The following is a 22,499-nucleotide window of genomic DNA, read 5'->3' as shown; positions in this document are numbered from 1 at the left end:
CTACAATCACTCCGTTTGCTTAGTGTTCATACGGCATATCTCATCTCAAGGTGAGCAGCCTCTTCCCGAGGCAGGGCACGCAGGGCGGCGTCCGGATTACCTGCCCATCGAAGAATGCTGAACGCGGTAAAATACGGGCTCACCGGAGCGCCACAGGGCGTGCCTCACTCGGGGACCATGACACCCGAGCTGACAGTTTTCTGCTTTCAATCTGCTGTCCTGTTTGGAAATCAAATTCATCTCACTCCCTAATTGGCTGTGACACTCATCGGCGATTATTAATCACAGAAAAGAGATCCAGCTCAGGAAGAAGCGTCAGCCTGCCTGCTGACTGCATTCGTTTTAAGGGTCTGCTCTGCGGCAGCCACGCGGCGTTTGTTGTTAAACATAAGGTGAGTCGGGGACCTGGACACATGGTGCCTCTTGGTGATGCTCACTGTTGAGTCCCAAGACTGAGCCTTGTTCAGCGCGGCGATCTGTCACGGGGAGCACTCACCCTCCGATGACTACGGGTTAACAACTGTAAACCGTCTACAACTCCAGCGTGATCCCTAACCTCTGCAAGGTGGTAATCCAGTATCGGTTGTTAGCTGTCAAATTTATTTCCCTTTGCTGAAATATACCCTGGGTTTAATTAGCAGTCATTCTAGATGCTTTATGGAGCTTAGCCCAAGCGCTGTGGCTCCAACATTTAACCCCTGACCCTTAAATATTTACCAGCTTTTAAACTGGTTGTGTACAATTATCCCTTCACGTACATCTCAGATCCATCATCCTGACCGCCGCGTCGAGCCACGTCAGATGTACTATTCCAGCTCACGCTGCACTCACTCCCTGAAGCCAGAGGCAGAGCCAGGCCACTGCACCTCGAGCCGTGCTTGCGTAGAAGCTTCCTGGAGGAGTGGGGGGCTCCGGCCCCGGTTCCCCACAGCTGGGACCGGCAGGCAGCAGGGCTGAGCGGCTGGGGCGCCCTGGGCCCCGACTCATGTGGGGATGGCTGAGAACCGCTCATCTTCAGCTCACAACCAGGAAAGGAATCCTCTAGGAACCACTTCCGTCCGTTCCTCTGAAGTCAACAGCATTGGGCACGATGCGGCAGCCTGTTTTAGTCCCTCTTGAGTTTCCAGGCAGGAGGTGCCTGGACGGACACACTCTGGGCACACCGTCGGTTCCCACTAGGCTCCGAGTGGGCACTGAACAGGCAGCCGCAGCTTCACACAGGCAGGCACGCTGACCGCAGACGTCAACCAGGTTTGTGCGAACAGAACGTTCCGGGTACAGAGAGAGCCAGAAACACAGCGGCAGCCGCCCACTCCCCACACCCAGCCAAGCAGGAGGAGAGGGTGCTGCTGGCGGGGAACCCCTGTGTGTGGGGGCAAGCTCGGTCATGTCCCACTCTTGTGACCCATGCACGGTAGCCCCCCAGGCTCCTCTGTCCATGGGATTCTCCAGGCAAGAACATTGGAGAGGGTTGCCATTTCCTCCTCCAGGGCATCTGCCTGATCCAGGGATTGAACTTGGGTCTTCTGCATTGGCGGGCGGATTCTTCACCACTGAGCCGCCTGGGAAGCCTGGGGGTCCCACAGCTGAGTCTAAATTACAGACGAGTGCTGGGTTCTCCCCACTTTAAGAAACCAGTCTGGGTTGCTTCCATGGAGAGCTGTTTTTTTTTTTTTTTTAAATGGGTCAGGGTTTTTTTGCATTCTCAAACAGGTAAAACTGCTCATTTAAGATGTTTAGGAAAATTGGGAAGGGGCAGCTGCTGACATCAGCATGGGGATGAGCACAGATGAAACGTGCTTTGCACGCATGCCCTGCTCTGGGCACAGCGTCACCGCCAGTGTGAGGATGACGCAGCTCGAGGGTCACCGCAGCCGCAGGGCCCAGGACACGCCTGCTTCTCCCCCGGCACCCCCTTGGGAGGATTCCTCTGAGGTCAGCCCTCCCTGTCCACCCGCCCCAGTCCTGGTCAGAGGCCTGCCCGAGTCCGGCCGACCTCAGGGACACCCTGAGGTCGTGGGCGGCCATGATCCCATGCCCTCCTCCCGATCACCCCCTCACCCTCATCCTCTGCGGTCATGCGTGTCGGGCTCCCATCACAAGAGCTTTCAGGACTTGCTGTACAGACAGTTCCCTCTACGTCAAATCTCGTCCATAACTTACTCTTCAGAGCCCAGGGCGAAGGCCACCTCCTCCAGGAAGGCTTCTGCGGCGTGATTTCCTGCCCCCCCCCCCCCCCCACTGGCTGAGCGAAGCCTGGCACAGACCAAGTGGTGGCCGCAGCCCTGAGCCTCAGAAGGCTGACCACAGCCCGTGTCTGGGCAGTCAGAGCTGTGCCCTCAGCAGACCGCCAGGGGCCACGGCAGGGCCGGGCTCTGCCAGAACAGGACGGGCATCACTGCTTTGTGCTCAATGGAGGTGATGCGGCCTGACGCCCCCCCCCAGGGACCAGCCTGGCGCGGGGGGTGGGCATGGGGACAGTAGAGGGGGCAAGTGGCTCCGGACACCTCTGGGTGCACAGACTTCCTTACAGCTACGGCCACTTTGACTCAAATTTTCTGTGACTTGAAGGTAGACACATCCTGATTTGGGGGTGGGGGCAGGCCCGTGACCCCCCGGCCGCCTGCAGCCACCTGCGGACGTGTCATAAGCAGAGCCCCACTCCCGCATGGCCGGGCGCTGCCCGGGGCGGCGTGGGAGGTGCAGATGACGAGCCACATGCCAGGGTGACAGCTCCTGCCCACACCCAGGTGGGCGGCCCTCGGGCAGCGGGGCGCGGTCTCGGGCAGGCAGGCCCCTTCACGCCCCGGGCAGGCCGCGGCCACGTGGGTGGAGGAGACAGACTCCACCCTCCCGGGTCTTCCGACTCCAGGGCTGGAGGGAAAGTGCCCGAGTCAACATCCATGCAGAGCACAGTGACCGGCACCAGCTGTGAGGCTGGGGAGCCCGGGACCCAGGCCTGCAGGGCCACGGGCAGCACGGGGTGCAGGGCCCCCAGGACCACGGGGCCCCCAGGACCAGGGGGCCCCAGGACCACGGGGCCCCCAGGACCGCGGGCAGCATGGGGAGTGGGGCCCCCGGGACTGCGGGGCCCCCAGGACCATGGGGCCCCCAGGACCGCGGGCAGCCCGGGGCGCAGGGCCCTCAGGACCGCGGGCAGCCCAGGGTGCAGGGATCCCAGGACCACGGGCAGCCCAGGGCGTGGGGGTGGCGCCAGCTCCCCATCCAGACTCGCTCACCTCCTCGCCCTCCCTGTGGAGGCGAGGCAGCCCCCACTGGCCACCAGGCTGGGAGGGCATGGAGCGGTCTGCGTCCAAGTTCGTCTCTAAACTTGCGGTCTCTCCAAGTGTGGTGTGTGGCCAACACACAAAGAAGTAAGAACAGTCCCCCAAACAAAGACCCACTGCCAACTCCACGCAGAACGAGCTCTTCTACAACCGGAGGCGAGGCCGGGTGGCCTGGAGGCAGGGGGCTGGCGGGGACGCGAACTCTCCATGGTGGGCCTCAAGACACGTAACGGGGACAGCCAAGGGCCTTACACGGGGTGTGTCTATTTCAGGATTCAACACAGCATTCTTACCACACCACACTTTTTTGCATTTACCTTGAAGTTTAGACTCACAAATGCTTGACGTGTTTTTGTTGTTGTTTGTTTAGTTTGAAATCTCCTCAAATCCCTGACAGATAATCTTCATTATTAGAAGAAATCTTTCAAAACTTTGCACCAAGAAATGCAACAAAGCACACCTTACCCGCCCCCCCCCCCCACCAGAGGGAGCAGAAAAAAAAATTAAGATTACAGCAGTGTTTTTTTTTTGTTGTTATTGTTGCTTAGAATATTTTGGTCGGCAATTTTGGGAAAGATAATGAATGTACAAGCTGGCCCAACTGTATCTATGCAGCAAATTTTAGTGGCATTACTACACGACAGTACATTTCAAAATAACTTTTGGCGTAAGTTCAAACACATACTTCTTTTTATAAGTAGGCTAACTTTCTCTTGGATAATTTTGTGTAAGTAGAAGAAATTAATAACAGAATTGCACCTGTAATCTTAAAGTAACATATCTTCACATGAATTGATGATGATTACATTAAGTGCCCTCTTTATACAAAATGGGAAGGGGGCCTCAGAAGACAGCTTTGGGGCTGCGTCGTTCCGCCCGGTAAACGCTGCTAAACCTCGACGCATCTACAGCGTGTCCGCTCGGTGTTTTTCCCATCTTCCACCTGAGTATGAAACACGACTCTGGTTATGGATGGAAAGTAGAAACATTTGAAATAACGGCAGACAAACTGTTTTTACATCACAGGGCATTTCATGTCTGAGATGGAGGTAACATGTCAACGCCACCACCGGCCTCGATTTCTCTGACTCGCAGGCAGACCTTGCTCCTCTCTGCCTCTCCTTACCCTTCCCGAAGCTCACCGATGCTGCATCTTTTACAAACAGAAGGTCTGTGGCAGCTCTGCACTGTCAGATGATGGTTAGCACGGAGTTTGAGCAATAAAGTATGTTTTAATGAAGGCACATTTTTTGGACGTAATGCTAACACAAGCTTAATAGACCTCAGTACAGTGTGAATGCTACGTGCCCCGGGAAACCAAACAGTCTCAATTTGCTTTATTGCGATGTTTGCTTTATTGCAGAGGTCTGGAATCAAGCCTGCAATATCTCTGAGGTGGGCCTCTATGACAAATAAAATAAGTGGCTTACAGAAGGTCACAGACTGACTGAATGGCAGAAAGCATGATGCGTCGCATTCTCAGTTTACTATCCTTCATGCAAGACTGTATTTATGCCTCATTGGAAGAAAAGTACTTTGGGATGCGTGGAAACCTTTCTCAGTGACGAACACAGATACGCAAACACACACCTGTGGCAAGTGCACACACATAAGCACGGCCCTTCTGGAAAAGGCACACGGATCACAGCAGAAGACCGTGCGGGCCCGCCCTCCCCCTGGCCCCGCGGTCAGCCAGCTGGTAAACCGTGCGCATCTGCCCGGCAGCATCTCCGACCCAGGGGCTGAGCGCGGACCTGTGCCAGTCTGAGCCATCACAGAGGCCGAGACAGACGTGGCCCTGACTTGACAGATCACAGCTGCAGGGGAGACAGGCTCTGGGGGAGCAGGGGAGTGCACGAGATTTACTGGAGTGAAGGGTCAGGACGCCAAGGGCGTCCATGGCCAGGTCATGAGGCCAGGCGCCGGGAGCCGGGGAGGACCTGGGGAGACGCGCACTCGAAGGACTCAGGTGCAGGGGGCAGAGGGTCCTGGGACTGACCCTGGTTTTGTTCAGTCACCAAGTTGTGTCTCTCTGAGACCCCATGGACTGTAGCCCACCAGGCTCCTCTGTCCATGGGATGCTCCAGGCAAGAGCACTGGAGTGAGTTTCCATGCCCTACCTCCAGGGGATCATCCCAACCCAGGGATGGAACCCCCGTCTCCTGCATCTCCTGCATTGGCAAGCAGGTTCTCTACCACTGAGCCACCAGGAAAACCCGCTACTGCTTTCTGAGTCCACCCAAATCCCACCTCTCGCTCCCCAGCTCTCCATACCTACAGAGCACACTCCTTAGCTTTGCCTCGGATTCCTCCCAGATCCAGCACCAGCCCGTCTCCCAAGCAGGCACCCCACCACCTGCTCCCAGCCTCTGGGCCAGCGCCCACCTCCCTCCACCCAGAAGCCCGGGGTCCAGCTGTGGTGAAACTCTCGGTGCCCAGCACACTGGCCCCTTATAATGACCCCCGGGTCCCCGAGCCCCTACCCCAGTCCAGGTCCCCTGCCCTCAGCACAGAAGCTCCTCGTGGGCACCCGGAGCTCCCAGCACCACTTGTCCTGACAACGGCCACTTTCTGCCTTGGGTCGTTTGGCGTGTTTTCTCCGCCAGCGTGCGCCCAGCAGAACACTGTCAGCAAAGGCCTGGAGGAGAGACGGTGGATTCATTTGGGAGGCTGTCCTTGGCCAGCCTCGGAGGTCTCCAGGAGGAAAAGGTCCCTCTCAAGGCCTTCAGACGGATGCTCTTTGCCGTGGCGCATGGAACGGCAACGCTGTCAGGACCGCGATGACACAGTTTTGCAATCCCTCCTCTCAAACAAAGAACTCTTCAAAACCCTTTTCATGGAGCCAGACAAACTCAGGAAAAGTGGGTGCTCTCTGCAAGCTATGAAGTTCATTCTTCACAATAAGGAAGTTAGGCTTTGCAGAGCTTTCGTGCCTGAAGACGTGTGTATGTGAAATTCCACGTGCTCCCCCATAAACGGCCATTGCACCCCCACGGAGGACGCTGGGCACACCCCACTTCTTCCCGACGCTCCCTGTTCACACACGTGGGCTCCCAGGCCTGCTGCTCTGAACAGAGGCGTCAGCGGGCAGCAGACGGACTGCGGGGTGCCAGACAGCTTCTCCCCGCGCCAGGCTGTCCCCAGAGGTGGACGCGCCCTGGACTGTGTCAGGGAAGCAGCCCTTTCTGGTCCCACCTCGGCTTCTGCCTCCAAGCTCTCTCCTGAGAAAGTCCATGCTGGGGACACGGGTGTGGAGGCCGCTGCAAGGGACGCGGCGGAGCCTCACCCAGACCCCGGGCTGCACCATCGCCCTGGCGGTTTTCAATCAACTGAGGACATTGGGCTGCTTCTCGGAACTGCACCCAGGCCGGCCTGGCGCGGTGCGTGAGGCCCCCAGTCACCCGAATGCACCTGTTAATTTTGCCTCTGGGTAAACAGTTGAAAACTCCTCAGCTATTTCCTCAAATTGGGTGGAAACAAAGAAACATAAGATTTAAAAAAATGTCTAGATTAGGGAATTGGAGATGCATTAATTTAAAAAGGGAACAGGGTCAAAGCAGGGGCTCGGAGGCTAATAAGTGCAGAGCACAGAGCAGGGTAAGAGTTCACTCAATTTACCCCGAGATCTATTCCAGACGCGGCCGGCGAGGGATTATTGGATCCAGACCTGTGGCTGCTTCCTAAGACCGGCTCTCGCTGGTCCCCGCCCGCCCTTCAGGAACACCGCCCCCAGCCCAGCCGCTGTCCGGGGATGGGGGTCTCTCAGCTGGCAGCCCCCCACGTCTGCTCGTTTCGCCGCCCCCTCCGATTCCCAGCTCTGCCGTGGGAGTCAGGCAGGACAACCACTGTGCAAACCGCAGAACACCCAAGTTGATCCAACTCGACAAGATTTTTAGTACTTTATTGCACGGGAAGCCAGCCTCAGGGGTAACAGACTATAAACAACAGCAAACGCTCCGTGGGGCAGCTGCACGAGGTGGAGGGCTCTGAGATTTCCCGGAGGGGCTGTGGGAGGAGATGACCCTTCAGACGAAGCTCTTTCTTACACATCAGATGGAAAGAGGAGAGAAGAACGGAACCCCAGACACTGAGCTAGGATGTTCAGAAAACACGTGCGTGTTCCCAACAAGAAGGGAGGGCTGAGGGATTAGCTGTAATTAAGACTGTCTTCTAACCTTTTAATTATTATTAACATGGAGACTTATAAGACTGAGAAAAAAAATATATATATATAAATATTTTATTGCAAAGGGAAATAAGTTTTAGGTGTTTGCTGATGTCATTTAAATATTTTAAGTGCATTTGGTGAACAATAACATAATACTAGACTCGTACTAAAGGCGTTTACTGGAAATAACAGACTTTATTAAAGTTAGGAGCTTCAGGGCAGGAATTCGCTCCTTGCCTGTGCGAGTGCAACTGTTTGCAAATACACAACCGTGGGAAGACCTCGCACTGAATGCCAGGACACAGGCCCAGAGCAAGGAAAGTGGTCTGGCAAACCAGCAAGGGCGGGTTCCCCAACACCAGCCCCCAGGGCCCCCACCCAGAGCCCCCGCTAAACTTAAACGATGATCATGAAGCACAACAAGAGTTGGACCAGAGAACTGCCCACAGACCACGACGGTCAATCCGAGGTGACCAGACCACCGTCTCTGTAATGCCAGCATCTCCCAACCTCACGCCTCTTCCGTTTCTTATTCAGAAGTATCTTTTATTTGCAGAAATGAATGCTTTCAGACTAGAAAAAAGCGGCAGGCCACGGCCAAGCAGTGGCCACATGTGTGTGGCAGTCCCGGCCACAGCCAGTCTGAACTGACCACCGTGCACGCGGCCAGCTTCCGAACCGCGAGTGCCTTAGACACGCAACACTACCACGCCGAGCCCAAAGAGCTGCTCCTTCTGTAGGAGGCCGTTTCACGGTCATGCAGGAGACCACCGCATGTACGTGGGGCTGGGAAAGCCGCGCACAGTGGCTATGTCAGAGCTGGGGGATGGGAGGCGACTCGTTTACTAAAGAGAACACCCCTCCCTGGGCTGTCATTCCAGCAGTTCACACCCGGAGAGGAGAGGCTGGGAGAGGCAACCAGAGGCAGCGCCGTCGGTTTGATTTACCACGGGAGGCAAAACTCGGGAATCCTGCGTGGATCAGACCAGCGTGTTCACTCTAGAAAATGCCCTGAGCTGAATGGGTGACTCATGCGCGTAAGGTGTGTTTTGTATTTTATTTCCCCCGCTCTGATATCAGTGCCAAAGCCCGCCCCCTGCCCTAGCCCCAGCCCTGTTCCAAGGCAGACAATGCCACCACTGTTCGCAGGGCACAGACGCTGTCCGGAGTGGAGGAACGCCGTGATGCCACGGGAGGCGGGGCGCAGGGGCTGTGTCAGCGTTTCCACTGAAAAAGGCTCAAGGATTAATATCTCAGTTGTAAAAATTCACACCCAGGGAAACTCTGGTAGCAGAAACAACTCCATTCTATAAAACAGGAAAATGTACCAAAAAGTCATATTTTGAACATACACTAATTTCTACACAAACATGGGCAAGTGGGAAAGGGGACCCTCATCTGTGCACAGGGCCAAGGCCTCCTGTGTCTGACTCCACGGCCACGGCCACAGCCACGGCCCCGTGGACTGCAGCACGCCAGGCCTCCCTGCCCCTCACTCTCTCCTGGAGCTTGCTCAAACTCATGCCCATCCAGTCGGTGATGCCATTCGACCATCTCATCCTCTGTCGTCCCCTTCTCCTCCCACCTTCAATATTTCCCAGCATCAGGGTTTTTTCCAATGAGTCGGTTCTTCTCATCAAGTGGCCAAATTATTGGAGTTTCAGCTTCAACATTAGTCCTTCCAATGAATATTCAGGGTTTATTTCCTTTAGGATTGACTGGTTTGGTCTCCTTGCTGTCCAAAAGCAAAGAGGCCACACACCAAATTGGGATTTCAGTTTTTAAAACTCAGCTTTTGTTGTTGGAAAAACCCGAAGACACTGCCTCATGTCGACCTTCTCCCCTCCAGTACCATCCGTCCTTGAACAACAATGGTTCCCGAGACGAGGGCGAGGGGCGTCTCTCCCAGGGGGCTGGAGCAACGTCTGGGGACGTCTGTGGTTGACACCCTGGATGGGGCGCGCCACTGGGGCTGAAGCCCGGGTGCGCTGGATGGGACGGGCTGGACCCAGGGTCCAGGACTGTGGTGGGGGCGAGGTGGGCTCTGCTGGGCAGTTACCCCTGAGCCCTGGGGGCTGTCCTCACTGGGGCCCTGGCTCCGGGCCATGGACCCAGGGCAGCTGCACAAACCCCCCTTCCAGGGTCCTGAAGTGACGCCTGTGTTTTCTGTCTGCACTGACTGGACAGGGGCGCCACCCTGGATCAGTTACTCAGACTCTTCCCTGATCACACTTTCCTGCTAAGGGTGGCTTTCTTAAAACCACAGAGACAATCAGCGGAAAGGAAGAAAGGGGGGTGAGAAAGTAGTGACCCTGTGCTAGTCCGACACCACCTTTGTTTTCATTGGAGGGAGGCTGACGCTCTGTGGGGCCTGAGCTCACAGCCGTGAGAATCTCCCACTTGCTTTGCTCTTCCCTGAGGCACACAGAGACAACACCCGATTGTTTGCCTGTTGATTGATCAGAGATCTCCGTACCCTGTGGCAGGGAAGACGCAGGGACCCCCTGTGCCCTGAGGACCCACAATGGGGAACGGGGAGGAAGCACCGAGGAGGCCCCAAGAAGGAGGAGGTCCGGTCACAGCCGTGGCATTAGCGTCTGCTCCAGGGTCGCCCCTGGCTAAAACCGTCAGCCCCGCGTTCTGGGGACAAACGGCACATGCTCAAGTTCCTCACCTCTCCGCTGAGAGGAAGACCTACTCACGGAGAGACGACAAGGGCGGGAGACCAGGGGTGGGCAGAGGCGGCGGGGGTCCCATCCAGAGGAGGGCCTGAGCCCTGGAGGCATGGGCGCCCCACGCGTGGGTACAGCACCCCCAACATGCCCCTGCCTGGGGAGGGCGCGGCCGCGCGCGTCTGTCATCGGGGTCGCCGTCACGAGGGAAGGGCTGATAAGGTCACACGGTAGAGGAGAAAGAACTTCAGGGTGACCCTGTGAGGCTGGATGTCTTTCTTTGTGTTGTGCGGGGTCTTCACTGCCGCTCCAGGGCCTTCTCTAGTTGTGGTGAGCGGGGTCAATGCTTTGCTGCGGTTCGTGGGCGTCTCCAGGCAGTGACATCTCTTGTTGTGGAGCGTAAACATCTGTCTACACTATGTGTTCCTGTGTCCATCTCTCGACCCCAAAACCTCCCAAGAGAGCCCCACGCCACTGGGGATCTGAAGGGTCGCACAGGGAACACGCAGCGCGGCGGCGGGGGTAAACCTCGGGCACCCAGCTGCCTCGGGGCAAGTCCGCGTCTCGGAGTGTGGCCAGCAAGGACGCGTGTGTCAGCTGTCGGGGCCGCAGTGAGAACCCAGCATCTCCTGACGCTAGTGCACACAGGGGCTGGACGTGAGAGCCTGTGCGTAGCTCCCCGGCCGGGCGCCCGTCACAGACAACTGCGCTCCCCCCGCCGTGGCTGTGGGCCGCGCCCACGGGGCCTGCTGGTCCCCCTGCATGCGGCGTCTGCGCCGCTGCCCACACTGCCGCATCAGGGTCGTCCTCCCAGCAGCTACACGTGCCAGACTCCACCTGAGACCAGGCCGGACCGGAGCTCCCCCAGAGACCCCCGGAGCTCGCAGTCGCCAGTGTCCGTCTTTCAGGGTCTGCAGCTGCACGGAGCCACCCCACCGCCCCCCACCTGGGCGCCGCTCAGGACGGGCGACGCTGGCAGCCGCCCGAGGGAGACACCTGTGGCCTGTCGGACAGCACACAGCGGAGCAGAGCCGCTGTGACTCCCGACGGGGCCTCCGAGGGGCTGTCACTCCCGACGGGGCCTCCGTCCCGGGCGGCCTTGAGGAGCAGAGTCAGAATGGGGGAGGGTGACACCTCTCCCCAGGGCCCAGCGCTTCCCCACGGTAGGGAGCGGGGAAGGGGCCGCTCACTCTCTGAGTCTATATTGAGCTGAAGGACAGCGATTCCTCAAAGCGATGGAGAGAGAGAGCAAAACCATTACAGACCATTCATGAGTTTCTAATTGCTCTTAGAGTCTAAGGAAGGGAAGAACTGATGCCCACCCCGGGACGCGGATGCTGCGCCTCACGAAGGAGTGACCATGTGTGGCCACACGAGCGCTTGCGCCCCTCGGCAGATCGTGCTGTGCGGACACACCGCGGCGTCTGCTGAGAGATCAGACTCTGCTGCTGAGCTACGGGGCAGGAAGAGGCCCAGGCCCAGGCAGAAGGAGGGAACCACACCAGGACACTCAGCGCCCGGGAGCCCGCTGGGCCTCACTGTCCTCCACTCTTGGGAAATGCCGAGCAGTCAGCAGCGCCGCTTCCTGCAGTCAGACGAGGCCTGTGGACACCTGGGCACCCTGCGTGGACTCGGGGGGCCGCACGCCTGGGGGAGCTCACGCTGGACCTGGGCAGGGGCGTGTCCAGCCATAATCTCAGCACCTCACACTTCGGAAACTGTTGTCTGGCTCCAGCTGATGCTTGATTTCGGGTCACAGTAAGAGACGTGGGTTCCATCCCTGGGTCGGGAAGATCCCCTGGAGGAGGGCATGGGAACCCAATGCAGTATTCTTGTTGGAGAATCCCATGGATGGAGGAGCCTGGTGGGCTACGGTCCATGAGGTCACAGAGAGTTGGACCCGACTGAGCGGCTGAGCGCACATGCACGCAGAGCTCATTTGGCAAGTGCTCCTCGGCTTCCTTCTACTGGGAGCGGCCTCTCAAGACGGGGCACGCTGGCCCCCCATCTGCTGGGAGCCAGCAGCAGAGTGCAGATGCTGAGGCTGCTCGTCTCGGCATCACCGGGAATATAATGAAACGCATTTGCAGTAGTTTTTACATTGCACAGCAGGACTGACCGTGGTCCATGCACAGACGGCTTTTGTGAATTAAGTTAGAAATATTCTGACAGTCTAGAGGTCACGACTGCTGGAAACTGCATTTCTGCGATTATTAGCAAAGGACACTGCAGTGAGCACCCTAGAAAATCCACGGGACGATTTTAGGATGAACTCCACCACGTGCACCCCCAGCCTGTGTTACGCGTATGAATACGTGTCTCGTCCTGTCAGAACCCTGGGTCTATCATGTTCATGAAGACCTACACTCCCTATGTAGGAGAAGCCACCAGGCTGAGAGTCCAAATAAGTCAGCTAAAACATATCAACATGAAATCATACAAAAAGGATCCATAACGTGAAATCTTCAAACAAGAGTGAAACCTGGAGAAAAGTGCTTACACGTTACCCCTCATTTCTTGCAAAGTAAGCTCATATTTAAGTTCAGATGGACTGGGTTAACAATCACTATTTTTACTGTTAAAATGCCCCAGGGAAGTTATAAACGCACCAAATATGCTGTTAACCTTCCTTTATATTGTGTGCAGCTGTGTGGCTTTGTACCAGCGACCAAGCTTCCTAACGGGGCCAGCAACGTGAAAGAGGCTTTTTTCCAGAAACTTTCAATAACAATGCTTTGCTTGTCACTAGATTTCCATTTCTTTTTTTTTTTTTTCCTACTACTTCACACTACAATTTGGTTCAGAGTTTACTTATTCCAATTACTTTTCACTGAGGAGTGTGATGTATATTATTTGAAAAGGGATAAAAACAGGCAAAGAAATGTCACAAAGAGAGAGTAAATTCAGACATTTATTTCCGACAGCCAGAGTGAATGCTTGCTTAACTCTCACAGGAGGATTCTCACTGACCAGTTCACAGAGGTGTCTTTAACATTTCTGTGGCCCTCCCTGGCATCGGTAATATTAAGGATTGCTGATTGGTCTTAGGAGAATTCAACAAAGATGGTAACTTTTATTCTTTTCCCTCCCTGTCTACATGGGAGGTTGAAATAGATTGAGCTTTTAAAAGAGCATTTTAGTGGTTTTAGGTCATTCACAAGTGTTGGCAGGTTCCGTTTAAAGGAGAAACGTCAGTCCCATCTCAGGCCCCCTCATCCTCCCCCCACAGGACTCAGACGGAAGCAGAGGCCCCGAGGTTGGCGTCTCAGTTCCGGGGGACACGCCCTGTCTACTGCTTACTCTTGGTGCTCAGACCCACACAAACTGGAGATTCAGCCATGACCCGACTAGCGTATTGTCTGTGATTTCTCTCTGACAACCAGCCAAGACCTCCTCAGGGGCCAGAGGCCCCCATGGACCCCCGTGCTGCTTCTGCTCTGCCCCCGTCCCCGGGAGCACGCTCCCGACACGGTCCTGCTCGTGGAGAGGCCATGACCAAGTGGCCTCTGAGACGCCTCGCGCGCGAGAGACGCAAACAAACACGTCTTCAGGCAGGAAGTCAAGCTAGGCTAAACTGCAGTACATTGGATGAAAAATTTCAATTAGGAAAAAAAAAACTCCATTTGTCATAGAACTGCAACATCCTAGGGCTGAGGTCCACCAGAGTGAGAGGAGCGTAACTGACTTAATAAGCGCCCCCTCGAGTCTGTTCCCCCTCCAGCTGGAGACTGGACTCCAACCTCCGTCCCTCGTCCTGGGGCGGGACGTCCCGTCTGACTTTTGGTTTCGGTTTGTGAGTCAGGACAAATGGCACCCAAGCCCTGGCTTCTGATCGATGCGCCCAGAGACCACGGGCTGCGGTGTCCAGGCCCCAAAGGCCCGCCCAGACCTGAGCTTCTCTGCTCACAGTCGGGGCTGCAGAGATGCTGTCACAGCCCTTGAGAGACTCAATGCGAACTGAGCGTCACGACACCTGACCGCACCCACGGGACCTCATCACAACACCGGACCGCATCCTCGGGACTGTGTCACGTCACGATCCACGGGACTGCGTCACAACACCTGACCGCACCCACGGGACCTCATCACAACACCGGACCGCATCCTCGGGACTGTGTCACGTCACGATCCACGGGACTGCGTCACAACACCTGACTGCACCCACGGGACCTCATCACAACACCGGACCGCATCCTCGGGACTGTGTCACGTCACGATCCACGGGACCGCGTCACGTCACCGGACGGCACCCATGGGACCGCCTCACATCACCAGATCACAGCCACGGGACAGCATCGTGACGTGCTTAGTAAATGCCTTCAAATACACTCATCCTCATTTTAAGAAAACAGTACTAAGTCCAAATTTTACAAACTAGAAATCCTGGGTAATGACGGGACTCGAATCGTACACAACAGATGGCCGTGCACAGACTTCCCGCTCCCCACTGGCCCTCCAGACCTCCAGCCTTACCTCCAGTGAGGACAAGAGACTAACCAAGCAAGTAACCGTTAGAAATGCCACAAGACACCCACATGAGGATGTGTTTCAAAAAGGAAGAGACGATGTATTGTAATAACCTACAATGGAAAAGAATCCAAAAAAGGACATATTATACATGTGTGTGTGTGTTATGAATGTGTAACTGAATCGCTTTGCTATAAACCTGAAGCAGAACATTGTAAGTTAACCATTCTTCAATAAATAAAGATAATCAGTGGGGGGGGGGTGCGGCGGGGAGAGAGAAATTCAAAGTAAATCACTGACCCGACCTTAACTGTGTGTATTTTAAAATATGGGAATATACAGGATAGACACCAAGTTAAAGTGTTTGGGAAGCAGCACTGATGCACGCCTGACGACACGGGAGATGCCCACGGGGTCGGCTGCGCAGGCCGGGGGCACAGCCCGGCTCTGTGACGACCGAGGGGCGTGGGCTCGGGGGAGGGGTTTATGTATATACCTATGTATGGGATTTACACGCGTGTGTATTTACACAAACATATGATTTGCACTGCTGCATGGCAGAAACCAACGCAACACTGTAAAGCAAAGATCCTGCCGTTAAAAAGAAAAGGACGGCTACAAGCAAACAGCAGTGCCACAAAATTTAAAAAGTTACACAGTGTGATTCGGGACCTTTCTTTCAGTTAAAAAAACAGTTGATCCATATAATGGGCTACTACTCAACAATAATGAAAATACGGGAACGACAGGGCTGACTCTCAAATGCAAATGAGAAGTGAAAGCAGCCAGACTCCGAAGACTGCAGAATTACATTCACGTGTTTTTCTGTAAAAGGGGAAATGTTGGGGCAGAAAACTCACTGATTCTGAGGGGTCAGAAAGGAGAGGAGAGGAGGCAACTGACCACGGAGGAACGGGGGGCCTCCTAGGCTGTGAAAGTGTTAGTCGCTCAGTCACGTCTGGCTCACGTCCACAGACTGCGGCCCGCCAGGCTCCTCTGTCCATGGGATTCTCCAGGCAAGACTACTGGAGTGGGTTGCCACGGCCTTCTCCAGGGGGTCTTCCCCACCCAGGGGTCAAACCCGGGTCTCCAGCATCGCAGGCAGATTCTTTACCATCTGAGCCACCTGGGATGTGGGTTTTTCTAAATCCTGACTGTGGTGGTGGCCTCAGGACTGCACGCAGTTACGAAAACCACAGGTGTACACACCAACGAGGGTTAGCTTCACTGTGTGTGAGCTACACACAGTGAGCCTGGCTCACAACCACGGAGCTGGCATTTTTCACTAATATGTGGACAGCACCCCCAAAACAGATGTAAAGAGTTTAAGATCACAAGTTGTCAAATGTGAAAGGGAGTGTGGTCCGCAGGTTTGGGATTTTAGGGACTTAGTTCAGAAGGTAAAACCCTACGTTGTTTAGAAGCTTCCACATGGCAAGTTCCGCAGCGTGCTGCGTTGCCCACGAGCAGACACCGCTGGGAAGGAGGCGAGGCCCCGAGCCGCCCTGCCCCGCCGCGGCCTCGGCCTGGGCGCACCGTGCTTCTCACCTGGCGCCTCCGCGTCGGCCCCACCCACTGCCGGTCAGCGGGCAGCATCACGGCCAGAGCCCACCGCAGGGGCAGGAAACGTCAGGCCTGCCCGCTCAAGAGCGTGATTTACAGAAACAAGCTCTGCCTTCCGGTGAGCACCCTGCGGAGCTCTCTAAGCGTCTGCTGTGGGGCTCCTTCTGGGCCAGGGCCCCGGAGAAAAGCGTGGCGAGTCACCGGCACACACGATGCCCACAGGGCGGAGGGACGATCGGGCCATGAAGGACCGCGCTGGGCCGACAGCTCCCAAGCCCTGGGCTGCCAGCACGCATTCCAGGAGGAGTGTGTGTGAGCCCAGTGTCCGGGAAGGGGCCAGGCAGATCTCAGACAGCAGAGTCCGCGTGATGAACAGGAGCACGGGGACCCAGGGCCCGGGGCTGGCTGAGCCGGGCCGCCTGCCCCGCACCTGAGCTGGCTGTTGCCACTGCTCCCAGCTCGGGGAAACAGCGAGGTCAGACTTTTTCTTATAACAGTGCTGTTTTGATCTTTGGAACTATATAGCTGATTTCTATTTCCTCTACTGAACAACAGCCTTTCAAATGTGAAATGGTAGCTTTCAAGGTTCCACATTAGACCAAAGCACATACTGAAGCAGTTTGCAGGAAACGCTTAAAACTGCCGACTGAATGATGTCAACTCCCTGACCTCAGTCGCCAAGAGCATCGCACTGTCTGTCCCTCTCTGGTGGCCAACGAGTCGGCCTTGGGTCACCAGAGCCCTGGGAGCTGAAAGGGTGTAAAATCTCAAAAGACAGATGTCAAGACGCTCCGATGACTGCCCGGGCAGTGGTGTGGGGGGTGGACACCAGGGGTCCCGCTTCTCTGGAGCCAGCGGAGTGAGCAGCTCAGCGCTGCCTTCCAGGGGCCCCGGGGAGTCTGCCCAGTGAGAAGGGCAGCCCCTGGGGCTGGATGCCGCGCCGCCCGGCTGATCCACGGCCTCTGACTTCAGGGCACAGACCAGAAACGTCCGTGGCTGAAGGTCATCTCTGCAATCTCTCTGCTCGAAAAGTGAAAGACCAGGAGTCACTCAAGGCCACAGGGAAGCTGTCGCAGCCCCGTCCTAGCAAGCACACTCCCCTCCCACCGCAGCAGGTCTAGGGGCTCACAGACACACCGGGTCCTACTCAGCTTTTCTTCGGGAAGGTTCATCCAGACGACAGTCAAAATACATCTTATCACTAGACTGACATTTAATCTTGCTAAAATCCCAACTGAAAAGCAGCTACGTTTCAGCACAGAGACGTTGCATAAACCTTAAAATGACGAAAGGGGCTCAGGGAGGACGTGGACATCAACCGCTCTCCAAGCGTCTAGGTCCCGGGCCCTTTAAACCCTGGACTACGTGAGTGGGATTTACAGGGAATAACTTGAACAGGAAAGGAGACGATGATGACAGAACAGATACTTTCTGCACTAGAATTCCTCATTCTTCACAAACCAGACCAATAAAAATAATGTTTTGCTTGATGAGCTAAGCTCATTTATTTATTTTAGAGGCTGTGGGTGATCCGGCGGTATTGAAAGAGGAATAAAATTATTTTGTTTAATATTTCAAACTGAAATAGTGGTTCCTCCTTTACATAAACAGGCCTTGGACAGGAGGCAACAGGAAGGACAGGAAGACAAGGGTTCCTGCTGGCACAGCATAGGGCGGCCAGGGAACAGCGCTGGCGAGCCGGTCCCCACGTCTGCCCTGCATCAGGTGCAGCCCACCACATAGCCAGCCGGGGAGGAGACCGGCCGAGTGTTCCGAGTGTGCACCTCGGAAAAGTTCTCTGCGTTAGCCAGAACAAGGTCAACAGCATTAAAACCCTTCGTAAAAGAAGTCTACGATTTATGCATTCCCACAACTTGGCAGAGCTCATGCCAGTCTGTCTCTGCCGAGGACTCTTGGCCAGCCGTACCCAGCAAGCCTCATGGAAAACATCTAACGTTTTATTCATGTAACATTTTCCTTGGTTAACAAAAAAAAAAAAAGGCTGTGGATTTATTATCTGGTACTATTGAGATATTCTTCTTTATGCTAAAATGATGGCATATGTGAAAAGCTAATGAGGAGGAGGAATAATTTCTATGTGCACAACTGTGACATTGTTAAGACAAGTCTTTCCAAGTAGCATTCTCTCTTCCAAATATAAGACTCTCATCAACTTACACCAAACCCCCAGTGAACATCCCTAAACTCGAGAAATTAAATACTGAAGTTATAGATCATTTATTAGACATAGTGACTGCTCAGAAGCTAAACTAAGTATGTTATTCTACTTTTGAACATGTAAGGAACGATGCTTGTATTTTCACTCTGCGGAACAGGAAAATAAATTTCTTAGGGAATGTGATTTTAGACATTAAATCGAAAGCATCTGCCTGTCCTCTGCGGCCTCAGTGGGCTTTGTCACCTGTGATGAGACGTGGAGAGCCGTCGATGGGGGCCGAGCCAGGGGGACTTATCCATGAACTCCGACCAGGGCTCACATGCACAACTGCTGGGTTTTCTGAACACACAGAGGAAATCTCGCCATAGGAAAGCCTCTAGCAAGTCAAAGAGAAAATGTTTTAGGACTTTACCTTAGAGAGTATATTTTTCCTGTTTGTTTTAGTACATTTTTGTGAGCAGGGCAAGTGGACTGGAAACAGTACCCACAAACGCTTGGCTGTAAACCCTTAAGTGTTATGTAATGTGAGTGCACACAACAGTCCCTCACAGGAAAACGTGTGTGTGTGTGTGTGTGTGTGTGTGTGTGAGTGAGTGTTTTCCAGGGTAAACAGGGGAGGGAGGGGAAACCTCCTGGTGATTTTATTTAACACCTCTAAATTTACATGAAGTATCTGGGTAGCTTTTTTTTTTTTTTTTTTTTTTTTTAACTTTTACGTAGCACGAGAATGGGCTATTTTATTATTGGTGATTTAAAGATTCTGACACCTCCTAAAAGCTTTTAAAAAAATCTTATAAATTAAAATCACTCTTAGAGATTTAGATATGCTCACGTTTGCTTCAGCTGCTGAATATGTATGTCTCAACAGTGCAGAAGTCAGATAGTCTATGAATCCCTTCATCTTTGGTATTATTGTACAATGTACACTCATCAAAAAAATGCAAACATGTCACATACACGTCCCTCCCTTCACATCTGTGCCTTGTACCAACATCACAAATCAACCTTTACAGTTAGGACAAAACAGAAGACAAAAAATTTTTTTCAAGTGTGTAGCCTTAAAAAGACATTGACCAGTTTCAAACAAATCAGTCAATAAACCAATAGGAAGAAAGTGGTCATTTTTGATTGATAAGATTAAACTGTCTAAGAAGAGAGGCAGGTCAGAACATTTTATTTATAGAAAAGAAATTTAAGTCACTTTTTACAAAAATTAGAAATATGTTCCCTACTTTATTATTGGTTCAAAAATAATTCTAAGAAGACAAAATATATAGATATTAAAGAGTTATTTAGAGAACTTTTATTACTCATTGGTTTTAACTACACAGGAATAGCACTTTGACTAACCTTTCAGACCAAGGACTTGGGAAGTATAACTACTTCTGGATTAGGAAAAAAGAGGATTTCAAGATGATGTATCTTTATGTAATGTAGGTCCTAACAGCATTTTAAAAAATAGAAGCATAAATTTAAGTGACTATGACCAAGGAAAACACACGTGAATAAAATAGCCCTTCACTCAGATCAGAAATAAGCTATTAATTTTTACTGTGAATAAGAACACGTGACTACCAGAGAGCCGCTGGAAATGATGAAGCAGTGGCTGCACCTCCAGCGACACGGACTCCTCTCCTCACACTGCGGGTGTCGGCGGGGCCGGGCGGGAGCCCCGTCCTGGTCCCGTCCGGGGAGTGTTCACTACATGTGCAAAGGGAGACCTGCTGGTGATGAACTCAGGATAAAATGGGAAAAATGTGAACTCTGACCTTCTTAGCACCACTTAAAAATCAGAACCAGGCCCTCCGCTCACCACCCCACGGCCTTCAGCTCCAGACTCGAAACCTGACTCCTCGTCCATCGGGTAGAAAGGATGCCAGCCAAGCGGCAAGGGCAACGTTGCTGCCCCCCAGTCTGTTGCCTCCCCCCCCATGCCACCCCCACCCCACTGCCTCCCCTCCCCCCACTGCCTCCCCCCAATGCCGCCCCTCCCCCCACTGCCACCCCTTCCCCATTGCCTCCCCTCCCCTCCCCCACTGCCTCCCCTCCACCCACTGCCTCCTCCCAAAGCATATCATCCGGGGCATAAATCTGGACTCCACAAGAAGCGACGCGCACACTTCTATCACCGGAGCAGAGAAGCCGCATCAGGCGTGCTCACAGGTTCCCTCTTCCGCGTTACCACCTTAAATCGACGGGACCACCCTAAATCTCATCAGTCCCCGCCTCAGACGTCGACGTTCCCCACGTGTATGTGTGACCCTCCTTCCCGCGCCTGCCGCGGGAAGAGCTGCTCAGTGGACGGGGGCGGCAGGGCCGGCTGGTCAGCAGCCGCACAGGCGCTCTGCTGTGTGTTTACTTCCAGCACAAACGAGACGCCTGTAAATACCTGCTGTCCTCTGCTCTTCCAAACTCGAAAACCTGAAACTGGGCAGAAGTGAGGTGAAACTTTACAACAAATTGACCTAAGGTGATAAAATCCATGGGGAAGAGGAGGAGGTGGAGGAGGAGATTAAATGACAGTTAAAAATATCCAAGTCTTCATTTGATTAACTTTAATCTAATTAGAAAAAGTCACTGCTCGGTTCCCAACCAAACAAGGAGGCCTCAGAAGGTTTATGTAAAAAGAAAAAAAAAAGGTTAGAGCAGCAAAAATAACGCTGAATTAAGAGTGCTCAGAGGCCGACGGCTTTGAACCTGGGCTCCAGCAGCCCCGTGGCCCGCGAGGCCGTCTGCGCGGCCGGGCTCCTGCGAACAGAGGCCTCATTGTCCCAGAGGCAGCGAGAAAAAGGCTGCTTTATATCTGCTCACACCACGGCCCCACGGAAGGCAGCCGAGGCCGCGCAGTCCCCAGGAAGGAGGAAAATGCGGTACACACAGCCCCTCACCACACCAGTACCCACACAGAGAAACACACTTCTCAGGAGGAGCCAACCCCAGGCCGTTCCTGGCGCGCAGACTGCGGTAAGGGATGTTCTGGTGGCGCATAATTTATAACTGCAAAGTCTTGATTCATGTGGGACCTGGGCATTTCTCTGCCCTCTGCCCCTCCGCCCGCACCTCCAGCCCCGGCCGAGGGGTCAGTCTGCCCGGCAGCCAGGAGATAAACACTGCATTGGGCTGGGCTGGGTGCAGTCCTTCCACACCTGTTTAAAATGTTTATCCAGTAATTAAAGATGAACGCTCATTCCAGACCAGACAAACATTAGACAGCATGAGTGTGGACACACATATATGAATGTGCAATGCGGCCGGGAACAAAGGTTTCATTGTGGGAGCTGCCTCGGTGCAGGGGACACGCTTTAGAGAAGCCGGAGCTTCACAGAGTTTACATTACAGACGGGAAAAGGGCTTAGAAACGTCAAGTGCTGGGAGCTACCGTGGCCACACGGGGCCCAGTCCTCACTGCCCGGCAGGCCTCAGGCACCTCAACGAGCATGCTGAAGTTCAGCAGGAGGGCCTCACCGAATGCCCCCCGCCAGCCCCCGCCCCACACGGTGCTCCCAGCTTCGGAAGAAGCAAAGCTTCGAGGTGTCCGGTCAGACGCTGGGGCACGGGCTGCCGCACACACCACCGCCACCTCCACTGGCCGCCCGGGCGGGATGGCTGGCTCGAATTCTCTCCGGGAAGGAAAACCACCCAGCATGGCAAACTCACAGGATGACAAGAGAAATGCATTTTTTTTTTATTTATAATGCATTAATCGTTTTGGTAATTTGAATTAGCACTCCCCCCCCCCCCCCCAAAGTTTAACAGAGACTCCAATGTTGTCCTTCAGTTTCTACAAAAATATGCTTTGGAGAAACTGCATAGATATATTCAGCCATGCTTATCAGTTTATGTACAATAATTTGACAGAAATTCTGTGTTTCCTTCTGATGACTTTAGTTCTAGTGACTTCTTTAATACGTGGAAATATTACTTGCAACTCAAAAGCGTAAACTGTGACAATATTTAAAGTTGAGACGCTGCATTTTAAAGGGCATGCTAATAGAGTCAAAGTAAGGGAAACTTTATAACAGGGGTTATTTCAGGATCATAAAATTATCCTTACATGTTGTTTTATAAAGAAAGGATTTTTCTCTCTGAAATCTTAATGAAGACGAATTTTATTTATACTACTATAGGGTAAGACAAGCAATTAGGTAGGAGTCCTAAAAGGT

The 22,499-nt window shown here is 53.9% G+C and overlaps 1 protein-coding gene across 1 annotated transcript in view; it reads right to left on the bottom strand.

Annotated features, from left to right (window-relative positions):
* GMDS (GDP-mannose 4,6-dehydratase) overlaps positions 1 to 22,499 on the bottom strand; it is a 432,217-nt gene that overhangs the window by 159,953 nt on the left and 249,765 nt on the right. The gene's annotated exons all lie outside the window — the stretch shown is intronic.

This window comes from Dama dama, chromosome 7 (genome assembly GCF_033118175.1).
Source record: "Dama dama isolate Ldn47 chromosome 7, ASM3311817v1, whole genome shotgun sequence".
In the NCBI taxonomy this organism is placed as follows: domain Eukaryota; kingdom Metazoa; phylum Chordata; class Mammalia; order Artiodactyla; family Cervidae; genus Dama; species Dama dama.
This window is presented reverse-complemented; position numbering and strand designations above follow the sequence as displayed.